The following is a 15538-nucleotide window of genomic DNA, read 5'->3' as shown; positions in this document are numbered from 1 at the left end:
CATTGTTACATAACAAAAAAGAATAAAATTATTCAATATTAGCAGCACACGGATACCAAAAGAATAAAACCAAAAGAATAAACTTATACAATGTTAGCAGCGCACGGATACCAAAAGAATAAACTTATACAATATTAGCAGCACACGGATACAAAACATACATACGTGTTGGCAACTAAACACGTTGTTGTACTGTGGTCAACCTATGGAAGCTCCATAGAGTACGAGAAAGAACAAAGCGCAATCGATGGTCAGGGAACATAATTTCATTGGGTTTTATTACTTTCAGATTTATATTCAGATCAGAACACACCGCATTTCTTCTCAATGGTCCTTGCAGGATGAAAAATGAAGTAGAAGCTCTCCTGAAAGCACCGAGCCCTTGCACCTATCCAAGCGACAGTCCTGAGTATACGAAGGGAAGAAAGTGAATAACATTAGCATTGAGATCGCATTTCCAGCAAACAAACAATAGTAAATGAACGAAGTGGGGGTAGAACTAGGGTCCAGACGAAATTATTCGATATAAGAGCAGAATCTTCGAACCATGCGTAAATGGCTAAAAACTGAAAGAACCATACAGCTGAGTATAAACGACAGCACTATGTATGTATAAACAAGTACTCTCTGCTCACTGTAACAGCGCGTTTGGGATTGTCCTCTCTCAGGCGAGACCTGGAAACCTATAACTCATCTAGCTATTGCGGACAGCCAGAACTTTTCGGCAGTCGTGGTTTCCTCGCTGTTGCCATACAAGATGTTAAATTCAATTCAACATTTGTTTTATTTTTCGGAAAAAACTGGCAAAAGAGCTACAGTGCAAAGCTTATTTCGGTTATATATCTGGTCAGCCGAGAGTCTATTACGTGTATTTGTTATTCTTGCTCATTTTAAACATATTGGATTATTTTAAATTATCAATATTCGCAGTTTGTTTCTGTAATTTTATTTCTTCAGTGTAAAAAGCAATCCCTTCTAAACTTTCTTTATTGATTAAAGTAAGCCCCTTTACGAAGTTTCAAGCAAGCAACTTCTGCTTCAAAGGGACCTTTAAATTTTATTAAACCGGCGGATTCAGCCCTTGAATTCGGGAACACATAAAGGAATAAAGGTATGAGACCTCTTTTGAAATGCGGGAAGGGTCGTTTGAAAGAAGTGGCAACAAGTACCGCAGTGGTAATAATGCCTGCTATTTCTTTGATCCGAACACCTGAAGGGTGTCGCGTACACAAAGAGACTGCGCCCCCACGCACAGTGGTGGCCGACGTGGGCCACAGGCGGCCAGAATTGCCGTTTCAGCCTTCCATATTTACGAGGCGACGAGTCTAGCACTAAGGCGTTTCTAAAGAGCTTGCCGCTAGAGACCGTGGGACGAAGGCCCGGAAGCGCGCCCGGCTGGAAGTAATCGAGAGTTATGAAGCCACTCCTCACTGGGTGACACAGTGGAAGCGACTGCTCCAGTTTTGTCGCTGCGTCTTTTCAGCAGTCTTTCTTTATTTGTCTGCGTCACTACACGGTATTGCCTGCGTCTACTTTACAAAGCCCGTGCGCGATCCGTTGACATGTCTTCAGGCTTTGCGTTTGGAAGACGTGGTATATTTGGTACCTCTGAAAACACCCCACTTTCGAAGAGAATAGAAAGTGGTCAATGCCAAATAGTCGGTAAAAGGGTAGCGATGTGATATTTGTTAAGGCGCATTATTCTTCATTCGCCAGACCATTTTAAAAATATTTTTCCAGAGGTTTCTTCAAGGACGCGTCAGAAGAAATAAAACAGAAAAATCCGCATTAACATCACAAACAAGTTTTTATCTAATCGGTTGTTATTACATTCTTTTCTGTCACAGAAATATCTCAAATCCCTCACCCTTAAGTACAACGCACACCTTTCTTTGCAACTTCGTACGAACAAATCATACACGTCTACCTTCACACGACCAATTTTTCCGCGCACAATTTCACGGATGGGCAGTCACCTACAGAGCGCCATTGAAGAAGAGCAAGCACTAGAGTTTAAAAAATGTCGACAGACAGCCTTTCTTAGCAGAGGCTTACTAAACGCGTCACAAAACAAACCTATTATGGGGCAGTCGAACTGTTCCAGCCGCGCTGCACATCACTTCGGTCGTTGGTAGACAGGCAGCTTCATTCTCGTGTCGTTTAAGGCACAGGTACCAGTTCTAACACCGCAGCGTCTTCACCAATCGGCGCACGGCCTTCTACCTGTTACTGAAATTTATTATGAGCCTGAAAAAGAAAAAGACAGACCAAAAATTAGGGAGCAATAAGAACACAACAAGAGAAATGTCCGCTTATCCCAGTACTGCACACTGAGGGTTATTCGAAGCTATTACCGCAATTCCGCAGGCAGTAATATGTAGGACCAAGGTTAACTGATACTGTGATGCTTGACAGCCACGGTTTATGTCATAGGTGTGCACCCACCTCTTCTTCTCCGAGCTGCCTTGAAACGAGTGTGCCGTGCTGGTCATTCGAGTGGGCTGGCCTTCCCGCCGCTAAACGACTCGGCGCCTGAACGCAGACGCATGGAGGTGACGCTGGCTTCCGAACCTCGGTGCTCGGGCTGCCGACGAACGTCGTGAGCTGTTGAAAAAAAAAAAGCATGTAGCTAGGAACGCGCACTTTTATTTGCTGGGCACTGGCTTCGCGTGTACAATTTGAAATGCGTAATATACACCACATAGTCTTCCACATGCGCTAATTTGTCTGAAACTACATTATCCGTTCAAAAGAGTTACTGTCGACAAAATATTCTTTAATTTCTCCACGGGAAGCCAGCGGCCACAGTTTGGCCTTTAATGACAACGTTGTGAAAATATGAGAAGAAAACCTGTGCTTTTGATTTAGCTACTCTAATCGCGTCGCCTGATATGAAACTGCTCAGAGCGCTGCCTTTCAAGAGTGCACGCAGCCCACGTTGAAAAGAAAAACTGGCAAATTCCACGCTTTGTAGCCTAACGCTCTAAACTCATCGAGAGCTGACCTGCATATGCGCACCATATAGATTTCTGCAGCTTTGAGCGACATATGTGAACGTCATCTTTCCAAAAATCAAGTTGGCGCAGCGAGTTCCCTTCTCGTCCAAGCTACCACCCTCACCATCACCAGGTTTCGGAGCACACGCTGAACAATGCTAAAGCGAATGGGGGGGGGGGGGGGGGGGGGGGTGTCATGCGTTCCATACCTTAAGCTGTACTGATGGAGATCGGCAAGAATCCACCCCGGCTGTGCCCCGGTAGCACACATCAAGTGCCGGGCTCCCGACCACATCGCGTGGCAGAGCTGGCACTGTCATGGCTTGGTCTGCACGGCTTAAATGAAAGGAAGCGATGAATTATAGTTGGTGCAGAAGCGTACTATGATGCAACTGCGGAATCTATTAAAGGTGCACTGAAGAGGAATCTGTACTTGTCTTTTTGCCGCGGGAACTCGATCTATACGCTCCGAGCTTTCTTAGAAACTGCGATTTGCTGCCCTGTGTGGCCGATTTCCCCAATTAAATCGAATTAACGTCCGGCTCCCGCCTTTTTTTTTTAATTCTGCCTCGTACGGTGGGCGGAGTCGACCAACGCGTGGAGCGCCTTTCACCCAGTCCCGTGGCGGCTTGCCGCTCTGCCATCGGCGGAGTAATACGTAGTAGTGCGTAGTAGCAAATAGTCCGCGGGTATTTTTATTTCTTGGGGCTTATTTTGCGGCTATATTATCTGCGAATGAAACTATTTATTCATGGAAACCTAAAAAACAAAATAAAGCGAAAGCAAAGCCTCCACGGGACTGGGTGAAAGGCGCTCCACGCGTTGGTCGACTCCGCCCACCGTACGAGGCAGAATTAAAAAAAAAAGGCGGGAGCCGGACGTTAATTCGTTTTAATTGGGGAAATCATCCACACAGGGCAATAAGTCACTGTTTCTAAGAATGCTAGGAACGTGTGGATCGAGTTCCCGCGGCAAAAAGACATGTTCAGAATCCTCTTCAGTGCACCTTTAATGCACGATACTTAATTTTTCCATTTAACACCTCCAGAATAATTATCAACTTTAGGCCTGGTGCTTCTTCTGGATGAAACTGTATTCACTAAATAACCAATGCAGATGAGCGTCGGTTGCAAATAAAATATTGTTTACCTCGAGAAAACACAAACATTTTTTTATTGATTCCTACTATAGATTGGTTATAAGCCACAACAAACAACTTCCGGAGACATAGCTAACTGTAACAGTACTACAGTTATATGTAGAATGAACTGAAAACTACAGAAAGATTTTAGGATGTTTCTTTTCCGCATTCATGCTTTTTCACGCTTTTCCTGGTCACTGCCGCTAATGACGTCCGTACTGAAAGCCAGCAGGCGGTAATTTTCGCCGGCATCGCTAAAAAAAAGGTGGTTCTGGCTAAATGAAAAACGGCAAATGTAATCGTCCGACAAACACTCGTTACCAAATAAAGCTAGACGCCTTTAATTCCTTATTTAGCGCGTAGGGATGCCTTCAGAGGTTCGACTTGCTTTAAAATTTTATGTGAACCTCGTGGCACGCTCAGCTGCTTTGGATTTGCCACCTTTGTTGTCTGCAACGTTAGATTAGGTTGCAGGTACTTTGCTGTCAATGAATCCCGGGAGTAAACATTAGGCTTTAGTATGGTATGTGCCCAATCTTCCCTTCCTACAATAACACTGTTTCCGTTTTTCATTTACACCGCATTCGTTTCTACTGGCAGAAAAAAAAGAGAATGACGCAGTTTTTGCTTTAAGTTCAAATTTCTATGCTGTAGTGAAAGACAACATGAAATAGAAAGTGATTTCATGGCCCTTGTCTAAACGCCATGCCTACCCTAGATGCTTGGTGATCAGCGGCAGCGTTTGCGCCCATCTCAGCCTCCCCTCTTCCCGCTGATAATGTAATAACGCTGTTCGTGTTGTAAGGTCTGCGCGCAAGGATGGGACAGTGGCTGCAAATGTGGCTTACTCGCCTGGCACACCGTACTTGCTTGTGATGAGGTCTGGCGACTGGAAGACAACGTCATCGGACGCACACTCGCAGAAGCTTTTCTGCGGAGAATGTCTGCGCAAAGAGCGAGAGTTTTACTCGTCAGATTTCATCGCAGTAAGCGACAATAAATTGTTTATTCACTTGCTACTAATACTAAAAAAAGAAGCTTTCTCTCAGTTGACTTCACCGATAATTAGTATAAACCTAACTTAGATGGCATATTTTTGCTACACAGATATGCAAAAGCTGCGCTGCAACACAAAATGGGTTTGTAGTCAGCGCTGCCACCATGGCCTGGAATCTATCGTGCTGCTTCAAGTTTTCGCTCTTTTGTTTTTGCTGCAACATTGCACGTTGCGCAGGCAGATTGCTTTACCTTCGTTATTAGAGCATAATGATCTTCCAACAACGCCATGTTCCATTTTAAGGTGTGCGGTAAAGTAATCATTATATATGCCGTTTTAGAAATGCCCAACGTTAGGACAGGGCAGCAACTGCCCGATAAACGACGTCTAGCATTTCGTTACAAAGGCGTTGAAAGAAAACATTCTTTGTTCAATGAACTAAGACCTGGAACCGCGTTAATCTTTTCCAGCTTTGTCGTGTAAGCGGCTCTCAAGTTGAGGCAGGTGTAGAGAAGTTCTGGTTCGCTCAAGTAACCTTCAGCCCGCCTCCCAACCCGGTTGGTTCGGTTTACGACGCCCTTAGCAAACGTGGCGGCGCCAAATCAATATAATAATGAACGTCATCTGATCCACGAAAGTTGCCTTTCCATTCGAGGATTGATTCAGCGTTGTGGCACATGAAAGCGCCGCGCCGTCTGTTGCACGTAACGCAGCGCCCACTCGATCATTCCACCGGCAGTGCGTGATTTCAAGAGGAACGTTGCACTGACCGAACGACCAGCCTGCGTAGGATGCATTAGAGCGATGGTGTTCGGGGTGCGATCGATGGCGACTACGATGGAAGACCGTGCTCATGAGCGGGCAGGGAAAAATGTAAGCCAGAAAAAGCGGGCCTCGCCGTCGCTGAGACTTTAAGGTACGGGCAACTGTATCACAGATTACACGCCTGCAGTTACGCATCGTCGGGAAGCTCTTTCACGTGTATTATTACTTCGGGGAAATCGGGCTAGCTGATGCACGGTGGCGGAAGCAGGAACACCTCGACTCATGTCAAGTTCGTCGAGGCGCACGCTTTGCCATCGATTGATACGCCTTCCAGCGAGCACGTCCTGGGTTGGCTGGCGGAAGTAATTAAGGTGCGCGCTAATGCAAGGCATCAAAGGGCATCATGCGTATGAGCGGAAGGAATAGGATAGCGCTTGCGCTTATTACCGATCATAAATGAACCACCACTTTTTACGGGAATTGCCTAAATAATTTCTCCATCAATAACAATAAATTATTTACAAGAAATCTGCACTCCACTCAAACGTTAAAAGTTTCGCGGCTGAAAGACACACGGCCACTTACTTTTGGAGCTTCTGCAGTTCCACAAGATGCTTTGGATCTGCGGAAAAACAGAATCGGCCAATGTGAAAATTTTATCACTGTAACTTACCGCCGGATGTAGTATTTATTCTTCTGTAAACGTAACATTTTAATTGCTACCTATCTGGAAAACTATCTAGCTTCTAAATCAGCTGATTTTCTGACGGTCAATTAAATATCGAAAGCATTGAAATTCCATTAGTTTAGAAGCAAATACCCTGCTACAATGCAAACAGTTTAATTGTGCATCCTTGACTTAACCCAAAGAATCTTAGTGCACAAATATGTTTAAGGGGTAAGAATATTTTTACATAGTTTCAGCATCACAGCACATTTAGCTGAATACTATTTCTAAATATCTTTTAACCTTTGTCACCTAAAGATTCCTAAGCTGTGAATAAATTTAATACTAAATTAATAGGTTACGATTGCCACGTATCATTGTAGTGTTTGTTCGTTCACGCTCAAGGCTGCAGGAAAGGGTTGTTATCACTTTTGTTCGTGGCGCGAGAAGCGACCAGACTAATCTCGATTGATCGCAGCCATGAAGGGCTGCATCTAGGTTTTTCTAGATTACTGTAGATGATCTTGTCCTGTTATCTGGAAGTTTCCTTGCCGCCTTTAAATTGAGCGATGCCGCGAGCGGCGGACATTCGTAGTTCGACGACCGCCGAGCACGCCTGTTGCTTACGCCGCCGCCGAGTGATTCAGTTCTTTTGAGGGCGCAAGTCAGCCCAAATAAAGAGCTTCGTTTGCAAGTATTTCTGGTGTCTTCCTGACCGCTGGACTGCCGTCACTACAACGTGACATCTGGTGGAGGTGCGGGGTAGCCTCCCATGTTCCGGACACCCCCTACAAGTCGAGACGCCAGCCCTTTGAGTCATCTACCGCAGGACCTGAGTCCAGTCCACCGCGCAAGCCGACGCCTGCAAGGGGACGCACCTGAGTTCGGGACCCTGCCGGACCCTACCCGGAAGCGAAAGCAAGTACCAACGTCCATCATGACCTTGCCCCAGACGACCACTCCAATCATTCTGCAGCATCCCCGGGTGCCACCAACCTTCGACGCTTCGCCTGGCGCCGACCCCGAGGAATGGCTGGAGCAGTTCGACCGTGTGGCTGTCTTCAACAACTGGGACGACGCCATGAAATTTAGGTACGTCTTCTTCGCCCTGGAGGGACCAGCAAGAGTCTGGTTCGAGAATGAGGAAGCCAGCCTTGCCAACTGGGAAACCTTCAAGGAACAGCTTCTGAAGACTTTCACAAACGTCGTGCGAAAGGAGAGAGCCCAGCAGCTGCTACAGTCTCGCATACAACACCCAAACGAGACCGTTGCAGTGTATACTGAGGAGATGAAGCGTCTCTTCCGGCGTGCCGACATGAACATGAAGGAAGAAGAGAAGGTGAAGTTGCTTATGCGAGGAGTTAAAGAGCAACTATTTGCCGGCCTCGTTCGCAACCCACCGAAAACCGTCGCTGAATTCGTAGAAGAGGCATCCACAATGGAGAAAACTCTCGACGCCCGAGCCCGCCAGTATGACCGCCAGCAGCGCTTTTTGTCAGCAAGCTGCATGGACACCGCTAACAATGATAACCTGCGGGAGGTTATACGTGAAGTTGTGCGAGAGGAGCTCCGACGGTTGCTGCCAACGGGAACGCAGCCGCAACTTTCATCGCTCACTGACGTCATCCGGGACGAGGTTCAACAGGCCTTGGGTGTGACGCCGACACCCACGCAGCCTCTGCAGCCCCCAGCCATGACTTACGCCGCAGCTGTGCGCCGTCCTGCACCTCGACGACGGCACCCAAGCCCCTATCGCCCTCAGCCAGCTGCGTTGGACCGCCGCCCACTCGCCCCAACCCGCCCGTCCTACGAGCGACGCGCGCAGCCGAGGAAATGCGACGAGTGGAGAACTCCCGACCAGCGCCGCCCACTATGCTTCCACTGTGGCGAAGCCGGTCACGTCCTCCGGCACTGCCCATACAGAAGACTGGGCATCCGAGGGTTCTCTTACGACGCTCCACGACCCCGACCCGGCCAGCGACCAGCCGAAATCGAGGAGTTTTTACGTCGGGAAGAATACTCATCGCCGAGCCGCCTATCACGTTCCCCGTCGCCATCGTCCCCGCGCTTTGTTTCTCCTAGCCGAGGTAACGCCGTGCGTGGACGCTCCCCCAGCCCACGAAGGTTAAACTAAATAAAGCAGCCTCTGGAGGTGAGGTTGCTTCTAAGCGCAATGACAAAGATCCTCCATCGACGAGTACTCAAGACCATGCCTCAACTACGACGACAACACCGACGACGACAACACCGACGACGACAATACCGACGACGACAACACCGACGACGACAACACCGACGACGACAACGCCGACGACGACGACACCGACGACGACGACACCGACGACGACGACACCGACGACGACGACACCGACGACGACGCGGCCAGACTTGAAGCTTTTACCGCTGCCCAGTGAAGTAACGTCGCAGTACGCCCACCGCAGCCTCACTACTCGACGAAGCCGAGATCGGACACCGAAGACAACGTACAATACCAGACCGCGAACAAGTGACCTTGAAGTTACGGTCGACGGTCACGCGGTTACTGCCTTGGTGGACACGGGAGCTGACTACTCTGTCATGAGTGGCCCACTCGCTGTCCGACTCAGGAAGGTGACAACAACCTGGGATGGCCCGCTGATCCGCACGGCAGGTGGCAACCTGATTACGCCGTCAGGACGCTGCACCGCGAGAGTTACTGTAAATGGGAGAACCTATGCGACAACCTTCCTGATCCTACAGCAATGCTCGAGAGACGTGATTTTGGGAATGGACTTCCTGAACGAACATCGGGCGATCATCGACCTTCGATCTAAGTCGATCAAGCTTTCCACGGAAAAAGCCATACCTGTTGCGACGAGCGCGACTCATCACGTTGCCTTAAACGTCCTCGATGAAGCATTGAGCGTGCCGCCCCGATCAAGTGTTCTCGTCGGCATAGGTACTGGAGACATCGAAAATGCCGAAGGTGTTATCGAGGGGAACACCCAGTTACTCCTGGATCGAGAATTGGGCGTCGCGATGGGAGTCGCCGAAATCCGAAATGGCCGAGCCCAGGTGTTGCTAACCAACTTCACCGAAGAATACCGGCATCTAAACAAAGGTACGACGATCGCTTTCCTCGACGAGCTGGCAGACATCAGAGACGTATTTGCCCTACCCGACCAACCTGCAGAACTATCTGAACAAGGCCATCAACCCACGTTCGACATCAACCCAGCATTACCCCGGAGCAGACAAGACCAAATACGCAGTCTTCTTCAAAAGTACACCGATTGCTTCTCATCAGCATCGAATGTGCGACGAACCCGGCTTGCCAAGCACCGCATTGTCACAGACAAACACGCACGACCACTGCGACAGAGCCCCTACCGCGTATCGCCGTTAGAACGCCAAGCTATCCGCAAGCAAGTTGAGGAAATGCTTCGTGACGACGTCATCCAGCCATCAAGGAGCCCCTGGGCAGCACCGGTCGTCCTTGTGAAAAAGAAAGACGGCACCCTTCGCTTTTGCGTCGATTACCGCCGCCTGAACAACATTACGAAGAAGGATGTCTACCCCCTCCCCCGCATCGACGATACACTGGACCGGCTGTGCAACGCTAAGTACTTCTCATCGATGGACCTGAAGAGCGGCTACTGGCAAACTGAAGTCGACGAAAGAGATCGCGAGAAGACTGCGTTCATCACGCCAGACGGACTCTTCGAGTTCAAGGTGATGCCATTCGGCCTCTGCTCTGCCCCAGCGACGTTCCAGCGAGTAATGGATACGGTGCTCGCAGGCTTGAAATGGCAGATTTGCCTAGTCTACTTAGATGACGTTGTTGTCTTCTCCTCAAGCTTTGAAGACCACCTCAGAAGGCTTCGGATAGTGCTGGAAACGATCAAGTCTTCAGGCCTGACACTGAAACGAGAGAAGTGCCACTTCGCTTACGAGGAGCTGCTGTTCCTTGGTCACGTCGTAAGCAAGGATGGAGTTCGCCCAGACCCCAAGAAGACGGCTGCGATCGCAGAGTTTCCACAGCCTAATGACAAGAAGGCTATACGCAGATTCCTTGGATTATGCGCTTATTACCGGCGATTCGTCAAGAACTTTTCGCGCATCGCTGAACCTTTGACCCAACTTACCAAGGCTGACGTGCCTTTTAAATGGGAAAGGCCGCAAGAGGAAGCTTTCAACGAACTGAAGCGCCGCTTACAGTCCCCTCCTGTGCTCGGGCACTTTGATGAAAACGCCGAAACCGAAGTTCATACCGATGCAAGCAGTGTGGGCTTAGGAGCGGTCCTCGTTCAGAAAAATGGCAGACAAGAGAAGGTTATCGCGTACGCTAGCCGTTCACTGTCGAAAGCCGAGGCCAACTACTCGACCACCGAGAAAGAATGTCTCGCCATTATTTGGGCCACGTCGAAATTTCGCCCCTACCTGTACGGACGACCATTCAAGGTTGTGAGCGATCACCATGCTCTGTGCTGGCTAGCCAATTTGAAAGATCCCTCCGGCCGCCTTGCTCGTTGGAGCCTGCGCCTTCAAGAATTCGACATAACTGTAGTCTACAAATCTGGCCGCAAGCATTCCGACGCAGACTGCTTGTCGCGAGCCCCCGTCGACGCAGCACCGGAAGAGGAAGACGACGACGCTTTCTTAGGACCGGTAAGCGCGAGCAGTTTCGCGCAGCAGCAGCGCTCGGATCCTGAGTTGCAAAGCCTGGTTGATTATCTGCAAGGCAAGACCGCATCGCCTCCCCGAGGGTTCAAGCGCCAACTGTCGTCCTTCGTCCTTCACAATAATGTCCTTCTGAAGAAGAACTTCGCGCCCAACAGGACAGTGCATCTTCTTGTCGTGCCCAAAAATCTCAGGCAAGAAATTATGCAGGCATGTCATGATGAGCCGACTGCAGGGCATCTCGGGATTGCTCGCACATTGCACCGCATCCAGGAGAAGTACTATTGGCCGCGGCTAGCTACCGACGTTTCGCATTACGTGAAAACGTGCCGTGAGTGTCAACGACGCAAAACGCCTCCGACTAGACCAGCCGGACTCCTGAACCCCATACCACCGCCAACTAAACCCTTTCAGCAAATCGGGATGGACCTACTCGGCCCCTTTCCTACTTCATCATCAGGTAACAAGTGGATCATCGTGGCCACCGACTACATGACCCGCTACGCCGAAGCAAAAGCGTTGCCTAGTGGTACCGCAACAGAAGTTGCAAAATTTTTTGTCGAACAAATTCTCCTCCGACACGGCGCACCCGAAGTACTAATCACAGACAGAGGAACAGCATTTACAGCGGAACTGACGCAAGCCATTTTAAAGTACAGCCAGACAAGTCATCGGAGGACAACTGCCTATCATCCGCAAACCAACGGACTCACAGAGCGTCTGAACAAGACCATCGCAGACATGCTCTCCATGTTCATCGACGCCGAACACAAGACGTAGGACTCTATTCTGCCCTACGTGATCTTCGCCTATAATACTGCCACCCAGGAGACGACCAGGTTTACTCCATTCCAGCTGGTATACGGCAGGAAGCCCACAACAACACTCGACGCAATGCTCCCGCACGTTTCCGACGAAGACAACCTCGACGTCGCCGCCTACCTTCATCGCGCCGAGGAAGCCCGAAGACTTGCACGGCTTCGCATTCAAGACCAGCAGCACACCGACGCCCGACGCTACAATCTGCGCCGACGAGACACGCATTACAAGCCAGGTGATCGGGTTTGGATATGGACGCCAGTTCGCCGCCGCGGATTGAGCGAAAAGTTGCTGCGACGCTACTTTGGCCCGTACAGGGTTCTCCGTCGCATCGGTGACCTCGACTGAAGTCATCCCCGACGGCACGACAGCATCTCAGCGACGCCGCCCACGCCCGGAAGTCGTACATGTCGTACGCCTGAAGCCATATTATGAACGCTGAAGGACTCGAAATTTCATTCTCCGTGTTTATTTTCATTTTAAAGCATCGAGACGATGCTTCTTTGGAAGGGGGGTAATGCCACGTATCATTGTAGTGTTTGTTCGTTCACGCTCAAGGCTGCAGGAAAGGGTTGTTATCACTTTTGTTCGTGGCGCGAGAAGCGACCAGACTAATCTCGATTGATCGCAGCCATGAAGGGCTGCATCTAGGTTTTTCTAGATTACTGTAGATGATCTTGTCCTGTTATCTGGAAGTTTCCTTGCCGCCTTTAAATTGAGCGATGCCGCGAGCGGCGGACATTCGTAGTTCGACGACCGCCGAGCACGCCTGTTGCTTACGCCGCCGCCGAGTGATTCAGTTCTTTTGAGGGCGCAAGTCAGCCCAAATAAAGAGCTTCGTTTGCAAGTATTTCTGGTGTCTTCCTGACCGCTGGACTGCCGTCACTACAACGTGACAATAAAATAAGGTCATGGACATTAGTCTATGTGAAGAAAAAAATGCCCCATTCCTATGCTTGGGCAGATTTCCTTCGCCCATTGGTACAACAGGCCTGAACCTGGTTGTCCATATCATTCTGTAAGCATATGCACGCTAGCGAATTCTTTCTTTGAAGAGCTGACAAGCTTAAGCACTCTTTTGTTTATCTGAGAAGACTAAACGAAAGACTTATCATAAACTCCTACGCGAATCATGTGCAATGAAAATTCGGATTGGACTCAGAATTTTCTTCGTACCTTTCCGCCTTCGCCTGCGCTTCCAGTGTCTCGTCACAGTGAGGGATACGATGACGATGGCGAGTGCAACCACTGCTGTGATCAGAAATCCTATTACGTGGCCAGGCAGCCTCAATGAGTTAGCGTCTGCGTACCAAGAAAACAATGCAAGTGCAAGTTGAAATTGACAGCTTACCAAATTTTGAATAAAATGCACAAAAATTCTACCTTCGTATTTCCGTTAAAGGTGAGCAAAACTGCTGTGAGCAAACAATAAAATAGTAATTTAATAATAAATGCGCGAGCTAACTCGTATAACTTTTCTATTAAATTCTTTTCTATTAAGTGCCCAAAAGCGAGTGGGCCTAAAACGGTCAGTGACGATTTGATAATGCGCTATGAGACATAGTATCAGTGCCAATAGAGTAGCGACAAAGGGCGAAAACATACCACTAAATGCTTGAATTTTTTCCCTTGTCTATTCGCACTGGTAACATATCTCATCCCGTTGAAACACAACAACTACCTCAGCTGTGGGCGATTAGTGATGATTGCGTGCATGGTCGACTAAACACCCAGGGTACCTCGACGAGGACGCCATCGTTATGAAGCCGGTTTGCTTCATACATAACCTGACAGCTTTGATTTAGTGTCACACAATATGAGGAGGGCTAACGTCAAAGACCCTAGTGCTCCTTGTCACTCTTCTGGAGTGCTGTGCCTATTGTGGACCTCGTTGACGTCGCGGAATATTCGATTGTGTTCAAAATCTAAACCAACGCACCACCTAAGGAATAGCGGCGCGAATATTAAAAACACTCGCTATAAATTCAGATTGCGTTTCTGGTCACCGCATATACTGCTGCGGACTAGACCAGACAAAAAGGAGTCTGAGTTTCCGACGCTGAGGCGGTAGTTTAGAAATTACTACTTTAAGACATATTTAAGGTAACTTACAATGAGCGTGACCTGCATGAAGTACCTTATACTGACATATTAATTATTTGCCCGCATCCTGTTGTTTGTACGAAAGACCCATATCGCAGAAGGTGTAGGCGACGAGAAAAGGAAAACTGCTGATGCGTTGAGAACCGAAATAAAAACGAATAATTTCTTCGAGCATATTCCGCATAATTAACATGTGCTGCTTAGATGCCCTCAACATAATCACGTGATTTCTGATCATTTGCTCCTTGTTTTATTCTCGCATATTCCGCATAGCGGAAACATCGTGGTAGCACACAAAGAACTATTGTTTCCACGAGAACTACGCGGACGCGAATGTCCAGAGCGAACTCAACGTCTGTCGCTGAACCCGTCTAGAACAAGCTACCCTTCTGCTCTGAACGAAGAAAATTTGTAAAGATTATTTTTCTCACTTCCAGGAGGTCAGTGTAATAGCGGTCACTTCGCCACCAGTGTTTATGTTCGTTGTTGTTGTTGTTGTTGTGACTGAGAGAAGGATGAAAAGGAAATTGCACGGGCCTGCCTACTGGCTCGAGCCAAGCCACCACCGCTGCCACGTGCACATATAGGAGATTTAAGATATCAGAGTAAAGAGAAAAAGTAAAGAAAAGACGCGCGTCGCAGCAACAACTGCGTCCGCTGGAGCGGACGCTGCTGAACAAACAGATAAGCGGCCGAAGCCGCGCTCGCCGAAGCGAGGACAGATACTCTCTCTTGAGCTGGCGTCGCTCTATTCTGAGCACCAAGACTGCCAACTTTCTCAAGTTAGCTGTGCTTTCCCATAGGAAAACAGCTAGGCGTTTTAGTTTCGCAGTGCAAAACTAGCACTACGATGCTGAACTTCCTATGTCTCGTACTGGCGCTGTTATTGTATTCCAGGTCTTCGGCAAATACGAGCGTCACGTGATTTTATCAACCCACTAGTGCCCAGCGTATGCGCTGCTCACCAATAGCGGGCGAAGGCTCGTGCAGCAGAGACAGGCCGGCCGGAAGACGCACTTCTGCGGCAGCGCTTCGACCCTGCGAGTTGACGGCGTAGACACGGACAAGAAGAGCGCCCTCCCGTGGTAGCTCTTCGAAAACGAAGCGGGGCCTCCGGGCGTCGGAAGCGTTGCGCAGCAACGCAGGGGGCGACGCGGTCTCTTCGGCGAGTAGCTCTGCGATGAAGGTGACCGGAAGCCCGCCGGTAGAACCAGCTGCACATGTGACCGCAATGCCGTCTTGGCTGTGCGCTGTTACGTTGCAACTGTGTGGACGTCCAGGAGGGGCTGTGAAATGCATGAGCAAAATAAAAACTCCCTCAATGCGTCAGTAAATCATATAGCGGACCTGATGATGTCGCTGTTTCTGTGTTTTTTTCGTTCTGAGCGGCA

The 15538-nt window shown here is 49.0% G+C and overlaps 1 pseudogene across 1 annotated transcript in view; it reads right to left on the bottom strand.

Moving 5' to 3' along the window:
* Nucleotides 1-274: 274 nt before the first annotated feature.
* The window catches only part of LOC149340206 (neural cell adhesion molecule 2-like), a 50875-nt pseudogene continuing 35611 nt past the window's right edge, over nt 275-15538 (bottom strand). Inside the window, exons 8-15 of the transcript XR_016283839.1 lie at nt 15113-15433; nt 13221-13346; nt 6485-6521; nt 4986-5081; nt 3206-3332; nt 2446-2604; nt 2077-2247; nt 275-405 (exon numbers count right to left, since the gene is read on the bottom strand). The product of XR_016283839.1 is annotated as a neural cell adhesion molecule 2-like (transcript). The remainder of the gene's footprint in view (nt 406-2076; nt 2248-2445; nt 2605-3205; nt 3333-4985; nt 5082-6484; nt 6522-13220; nt 13347-15112; nt 15434-15538) is intronic.

Source organism: Amblyomma mixtum, chromosome 6, assembly GCF_055824585.1.
Source record: "Amblyomma mixtum isolate Tamu chromosome 6, ASM5582458v1, whole genome shotgun sequence".
Taxonomy (NCBI): Eukaryota; Metazoa; Arthropoda; class Arachnida; order Ixodida; family Ixodidae; genus Amblyomma; species Amblyomma mixtum.
This window is presented reverse-complemented; position numbering and strand designations above follow the sequence as displayed.